Here is an 8,249-nt window from a genome sequence, read left to right as displayed (position 1 = left end):
TATACTTTTGAAAACATTCATGTTAGAGGATATGAATCAGATAGAAGAAATATTGAAATGAACAATGATACACATAAAAAATTAAAAATAATCAACATAAAGTAAAGCGAAAAAAGTTTAGAGAGAGTGCACCAAATATTGATTCAGGTTTTCCTAACGTTTTGGCCTACTCCCATCACCAAGAGTTTTCTCTTGAGGGTTCAACTAAAATCATATTTGAGCTCTTATAGGATCATCCCACGAACCTTCAACAACAATCAAATAAAACTTTTACACATGCTTAGCTCAAGAACCTTCACCCAAGCTTTTTCAAGTTTACCTTTCAACATTTAAGTCCTTTAACAAATACAAATCACAAGAGAATCATACTATTGAATAAAGAAAATTCAACAACAATTTAAACATAACTCTCACAAAGACTTTTTAGTCTACTAGCATTACGATAATTCTAGTGAAAAATAAAATTCAAAAGCAGATAGAGTAGAAGAAAGACAAAGAGGTTTCTATTCACATTTTTTTGGTGTAAAAACGAAATAAGGAGAAACCTTTTTAATATATAAATTTTTTGCTCAAAAAATAAAATGATCCATAGGCCAATTGATTGATTTAACCGATTAACCCTATATGGTAAACAATTAAAATATTTCAAAATACAAAAACTTAATAAAAAAGGAAACCCTGAAACACTTATACGACTTAATTGATTAACAACTTTTCTAATTGATTAAGAGGTCATTCACATTGCTTTATGTGATTGGACCAAGTCCTTAATCGATTAGGTAGTGTGTAAACTTTCCTATTTGATTAGAAAACAATTCTTAATCAATTTCATACAATCCTTGATAGGTTTTCAAGAAGTTTTATGCAATCAGAGAGTTCGAAAAAAAATTGTGTGTGTGTGTGTGCGCGCGCGCGTTTGCCTCGGTACTTTAAGTTCTACTCTGCATATTTTACATTTTAAAATGATTAATCTAATATTCTAAGTGCAAGACCAGACGAACTTTCACACTTTATCTCTTTCAGACTTCTAGATCCTTTGCTTGTTTCATTGACTTGATTAACACTTCAATTTAATTTTTGAATTGTCTGACTAATGAGGATTTAAATATATTCTCGATCAGGTGCCATCATCAGAAGATTCACTTGATAGTTTATATTAACTCCCTTATCACAAAGTACTATCAACATCCAAAATCCGTTTGAGGGAGAGGAGTGGTTATAACACCCGAGGCCGAAGAGGCGGGGAGTGGTCGCCCAAATTCACATCGGAATGAGAGGATCCTGAGGCTGTGCAGGTATGAGACTTCATGGTTGAAGGAAGAATTATAAGTATTGATTGGTACTACCTATACCAATAAGATGCATCTTCTTTTCAGTAGCCTAACAAATAAAAACTCCATAGTTAAGTGTGTTTGACTTGGAATAGTATTTGGATGGGTGACCTTTTGCGAAGTTTCCCGGAATGCGTGTGAGTGAGGAAAAACATGCTGAAAAGATCCATGTTAGTTTATAGGGTCAGCCGGTAATCCTGAAAGTATTATGGGGCGTTAAAAATGGTATTAGAGCATGCCTTTCCCAATACGATGTGGTTTGGGGACGAACCAAGCGAACAGGTGAGCATGTAACACCCGAGGCCGAAGAGGGTGGGGATTTGTTGTAACAATCGAGGCCAAAGAAGGTAGGGGGTGTTCACCCTAATTCACATCAGAATGAGAGGATCCCGAGGTTGTGCAGGTATGAGACTACATGATTGAAGGAAGACTTATATAGATTGATTGATATTACATAGACCAACAAGATGCATCTTCTTTTCAGTAGCCTAACAAATAAGAAATCTATAGTTAAGTGTGCTTGACTTGGAGTAGTATTTGGATGGGTGACCTTCAAGAAAGTTTCTCGGAAAGTGTGTGAGGACAAAATATACTAAAAAGACATGTGTTGGTTTGTGGGGTAAGTCGGTAATCCTGAGAGAAATCTAGGGCATTACAGTCATCATCAAAATTAACTGATTATTATATCTACAAACACATAGATCCACACCAACATCTCGGCGTTACCATTTCAACTTGTCCTTGATACAATAAAAAGAGCGACAACCCAAGATATCATCGTCTATCCAACAACATTCTTCAACATCGGTAGGGAGTTATGGAGACACTTTATTCACCATTTCATCGTTAATGTTCAATGAAAAAATGACGACCATGATTCATACATCTAGCTTGTTCCTCAAACCACCATGTTGCCTCCCCAACACTAAGTGATTACTTGATCTGACGCTCTAAACACTTAAGCAAACACCTACACTTTAGGGTCATCCATGACATTCTCAACAATAGTGGAATTGACTAAGTAGATATTTCCAAAGAAAAATGCCACACTGACATGGTCCATGTTAATGCGAGTGGGATAAAGCTCACTATTTCTTGGAATAAGGTCGATCACTAGTGGCCCAGTGGCAGAAGTGACATCACTAAGTTCTACGAGGGGTTTCTGCAAAGGAATTTCTAGGGTTCTGCTTGTTCAAACTCAGACTAAATATAAAAAATGAGAAGGGAGAAAAGGGAAATACCTTGATGCAATTTCGATAGTATAGATAAACTGGAGAAATACTAGATCGAACAATAAACTTGAATGTAAAAGGCTACACCAACAAAAAACCAAAGTCATTCCCTACGCGCATGGGACACATGACAACCATCATTGTAAAAAACGTTTTACTAGAACGACGCACATTTAATGCGTATGTTCCCCATCCCAACTACTCTTACTCAATAAATAGTCTTTATTCCACGTGCAAGATTACTACGATTCATACTTCTAGGATGACCTTAAATACTTTTACGACAACACTTCATGACTAACAATAAGGACTTGTGAGATAACTGTTCTAGACTGTCCAACGACCCATAAGACCAACCAAATCCACACAGGCCTAATCTCTTCGCGTTACCATACAAGTAAACCTGCCTCACACATCACCACACATAAGCATGAATCCCCTTTGCTCCGAGCCACATGATCTCCATTCAATGGCCACCCATGTTCTACGTTGGACAATAGAAAGACAATTACAATTGTCTCCCATATATAACTGTGATTCTGAGTCATGCTTAAATACGATTCAACTCACACATGAAAAATTCCACCTCAATCTCTTACTAACTTGAATATCAAAATGCTATAATTTTTTGCAAGTACTCTTTCCATCTACCAGAGAACAATCTCAACCTAATAAAAATCCTCTGATGCTCTTCATTACCTAATTTCGTGCTCTATTTCAATATATATTTAATATTAAAAAAGTTAAAGTACTAACTTAAAAATATTAAATATGTAATAGGAAAACTCAAAAACACTATTAGGTAATACGATCTACACTACACTGCTCTTAAACTATTTACTTTATTCTTTTAATTTAATCATTGTAGTTGATAACCCAACTATTCATTAAGCTACTCTAGAATAGATATATCCGTGTGTAAAAATTAAGTTTGGACAATCAATCGGTTTGTTGGGTTGATATCAGACTCAACTTAAATTCGATGTAAATTACAGTTTCATTTTAAAGACCCAATTTTGATAAATAAAGTTTTGATTTTTTACAAATCAGTCAAATCGATTTGACGGGTTAATGAGATGGATTTGATCAGTTTACTATTGCGCTAAACCCATAAAAATAACCTTTTTATTTATTTATAAAATTCACATATATTCATTTTTCTAATTTTTTTAGAAAACCTATCAAATAGAGAATTATTTTTTTATTATTGAAAAAAATTATTACTACATGATAATATTTCTAATATTATTTAGTATTAATTTGATGATTATCATATTTTAAACTATAAATTATATTTCGTATTGTATATTTTGTACTCTTACATAATGACACAATTGAATTATAAAAATTGATAATGTGACAATATTATGAATCCATTTTTATAATAGATCAACTTTATAGTAATAAAATAAATAAAATAAATATTAGTTGGTTTCAATCGAATTTAATTTTTGATAAGTTTAAAAAATTATCCGAATTTAATCAAATCAATCTTATACCATTCAAATTAAACAACTAAATCGATCTGACTCATTTACACAAAATAAAATAAAATAAATAAACGAGTCGGTTCGAATTTATTATCCCTAATAAAAATATTAACTCGCCTAATAATTTTCCAATATGCATTAGCTATTGTCCCGTTTATAGTAATTGGAAGATTTTTTATTAGTAAAACTTCCCCATTCAATTAATGAAATTCATGAGAGCGAGTTTTCTTGTTCCATGAAATGAGAACTGTTTCAACTAGTCCTATCAAAATAAGTATAAGCTAACACAAGTGACCGCATAGCGCAGTGGATTAGCGCGTTTGACTTCGGATCAAAAGGTCGTGGGTTCGACTCCCACTGTGGTCGATCCTATTTTTTAGGACATTTTTTTTTATTGTTGATGTCCTATATCTTGTTCTGTGCTGTCTGGGGAGGCGGAAAAAGTAGAATGTGAGTTGGTAGAAAAAAGAACATTAAAAAATAAAAAAATTAAGAGGTGGAACACTGGAAAAAAGTAAAACGTGTGTGTTAGTGAGTCACTGTGTGTGTATTATATATACCAGTTCCTTCAATTTGAGTTGCTGGAATTTGAAATTTTTAGTTTAATGTTTGAATTTCTTTTAATATCGGTTTATGTTTATGTAGCTTTTATTTGTGTGTGACATGTTTTATTTTGTAGGTAAATATTTATTTTTGCGGCTTCCATTAGTCATCCTGTATATTTCTCATATATATATTTTTTTGTGATCTGCTATGGGTAATTAGTTAGCATTGAGAAAACATCAATTTTGTTTTTTAGGAATATAGATCAAATATTTGGTAATGCCTCTTCCGGGAGATTTTAAAATGTCATCCCCAATTAAATCTGACATCTCCTACTTTTAAATTGGTAAAACTTTTTCGATTTGAAAATTGAATGAAATTTTTATTTGAAAATTTCGATAAATAAAAATAAAATTTTCAGTACGAACACAATTTTCGGTATATTAGAAATTTCAAAATTTTCGATAAGTTTCAAATAATTTCAAAAATTTGAAATTTACTAGTTGATATCAGAAATTTCAATCAAATTGAAATTTTTGGTAGTGTTATTTGTTTGAAACTTTAAACGCTCGGGATTTTGTCGATAATTTTGGATGGTTGTGATTGCACCGACAATTTTGTGTGGTTTAGAGTAAATGCAAAGTTGTATAAATACGGGGATCATCTGATGTTTGATAACTACATCTCAAAAAATGTCTCTTCCTCAATTTTCGATTAAGGCAGGAGTGTACTTCAACGGAGCTTCACCTGTCGTAGAGTTTCGACTTCCGGATGACACAACATCTCTCGCCGACCTGACGTCGAAGTTGAATGAATTGTTGTCTGATACCGGAAACAAAAATGTGAGAAAGACCGAGTTTCATGAAGATTGGATTATTACTGACAATAGGGTGAAATACAACCTTATTGAGTTGAAGATCGATGAAGATGTGAATGGTATGTGGAAATTATTTCGCAGGTAGGATAATGAAGATGATGAAACGTCCAGAATCATCTAGTAGCGTCTAGGTTTTCTTATTTATCACCGTTTTTAAAGTTATGTTTAAGTTATGTGATCGGTTATCAAATGTTAGTTTATGTTGATGTTCATGAATGAATGCTAAAAAATATGATCTAATAAAAAAGTTTCTGATGAAAATGTCTGAGTAATATACAAATAATACAAATAATACATAATATACAAAAGATGTCTAAATAGGCCCCCACGAGCTTTGCGTGCAGCCCGAGATAATCCAGTATAAACCTCGCCATTTGGGTTTACCAAACTCATGAGGTTATCCATAATAACTACAATCATCTGTAGGCACAGCTGGTCATCGACATCAGCTGTAAGAGACAGCGACAACACGTCATCTACAAGTACCCCAACATGAGAAGACCCAACATCACTTGTATCATCAACAAATAGGATGATGCGAGGGTGTGATACAATGAGGTACCAGTCTAAGTAACTATCCTCGCGTTGTATGGGGTGCTGAACCCTAACTGTCCGATCTCTAATGACATAATTAAAGCTGATGAAGTTACTCTTAAACCACCATTCGATGACCACAAATGGTATATCCGGAATTGGTCGTGGGATACTATGAACATAACCATACTGTCGCATACACCTCTCAGGAAAGTGTCTAGCAACCATGGTCTCCCATTGCATATAACCTGAATATAAGGAAGACTCCTCGAACTCACGGTGGACTATATGATCAGTTAAACATAAAAGACATATACCTCTCCCCGCCATACCCATAACTCCATATGGGCATCATACTCAATAAGCACCAACTGATCAATGGGTCCTCCAGGGAATCCTCCGTTAGTGTGCACAGAGGGCTCAATCGAATGAGATGTAACCTCTATGTTAAAAGTAACATATGGGACCGGATCAACAACAATAACATATGGCTGGACCACCTCTGTAACAACAACCTACACAATAACCTCCTCAACAATCTCATCTACAACAACATCATCTGGTACTCTCACCTCACCCGCCACCTTATCTCTAGGCTGCTATACTGGTCGTACTTGTCGGCGTCAAGTGTTACGAGATGCACAAAACCAAACCTACTCAGCCAACCGTTTATGGTGTGAACCGGATGGAACCACTCGTCCAACCCATATCTGGGAAGACTCGGTCTTAGTAACCCTAGCATAGTCTGTTGCTCTATCAATAACTCTGCTGCAATAGTGCCATCCATGCCTCTATATTTCACTACAAAAATAAAAAAATGTAACATAATTAAATATAATTACACACATTTCTAATACAAATTGCATTACACACATCGTATAATGTCAAATAAGATTCATCCATATGTCATAACACTTAATAATAATAGAAAATTCTATTAAACACATCATTTAAAAAAAATACCTAAGTTGGAAATGATACAAAAGAAAATGAGAAGTAACACTTAACCTTAAAATTACGTAAACTTATTGATCTAGTTGTAATATTGGATGTTAATAAAAAAATTGGCAAAATTTGTAGTGATATATTAGTTTTATATTTCATTTTAAAATAATAATAATAAATAATAACTCACTAATGTCACATCAATGGGTTGGTTCAACAAGCCAACAAGTTTTGAAACTCAAACTCAATACTCAAAGCAAAACTCTACGAGTTATTGTAGGTTGAGATGTTTATACCTATAACTGAACGAGTTCAGATATTTTATGGGTTAGTTCGGTTTATGTCGACGAATTCACGAGTCAACCCACACCCATGAACACCTTTATCTAGGAATGTATCAACACTACGACCGACACCTCTAAAAAGGTGTGTTTGTGTCAGTGTCGGACAACTGCGTCGACACTTTTGATTATGTTTAATTTATTTATTTTTTCAAATTATTACTAGTGTCGCCATGTCAATGTCGGGGTCATGTTCGAGGTGTTTGTGTTATCCAAGACAATGGACCATAACATACGCTTGTTAAGAATATGAGCTAATGAATTAGATTAACCTTTTTTTTAAACTTCTTTCCTTTAATATTTCTCTTCAATTATTGTGATTATTTTTCTACTGGTTTCTACTGCACAGAACCTTTCTCGTGAAGATTGACTCAAGAAACCCATTAATAAATATATACAATTTTGCATCCTTGCAGCATGGTCGAGTTTCGTAATCTACTTGCATAAGTTCGTGAAGTCAAAAGAAGTTATGATTCTTCATCTCAAATTATGTTTATAAAATACATTCAAATTGTTCCAGATAATGGAAAACTTTCATCAATAACTTGGATTAACACGTCATTTTCTCCTTTTTGCAAGAGGATATCCATTTCTAGTCTTAAATGTGACAAGGAAGTTTAATCATCTGCTACTGCAATGGTGGCAGGAACTAGACATTAGAATGAGGACTATTCCGTTTTGAAACCAGAAATGGAGAAGATTGTGAAAGTTACGATGGAATGTAGCTTCATAAGCGATTCAGTGATGCGACTTCTTGGATCAAAGGTTGTCAGCGTGACACATCTTGAATCAAATATGTTGATTTTGAACATGTACTTCTAATCTCTAGTACGGTGGGCCGAAAGAGGTGCATCTGCATAGTTAACACTCCAACATCTAAGTGAGTTTAGGATTCAAAATAATCATAGTGAGAGTGAAGATTATAGATTGTGTACCTGAAACCCTCTTGTAATTGT

At 34.0% G+C, this 8,249-nt stretch overlaps 1 non-coding gene across 1 annotated transcript; it reads left to right on the top strand.

Moving 5' to 3' along the window:
- Positions 1-4,345: 4,345 nt before the first annotated feature.
- TRNAR-UCG (transfer RNA arginine (anticodon UCG)) lies at positions 4,346-4,419 on the top strand. Its single transcript has one exon. It is a non-coding gene; the product is annotated as a tRNA-Arg (tRNA).
- Positions 4,420-8,249: the final 3,830 nt, after the last annotated feature.

Source organism: Lathyrus oleraceus, chromosome 6, assembly GCF_024323335.1.
Source record: "Lathyrus oleraceus cultivar Zhongwan6 chromosome 6, CAAS_Psat_ZW6_1.0, whole genome shotgun sequence".
Taxonomy (NCBI): domain Eukaryota; kingdom Viridiplantae; phylum Streptophyta; class Magnoliopsida; order Fabales; family Fabaceae; genus Lathyrus; species Lathyrus oleraceus.
The sequence above is the reverse complement of the archived record's forward strand: the minus strand, read 5'-3'. Positions and strand labels throughout refer to the sequence as shown.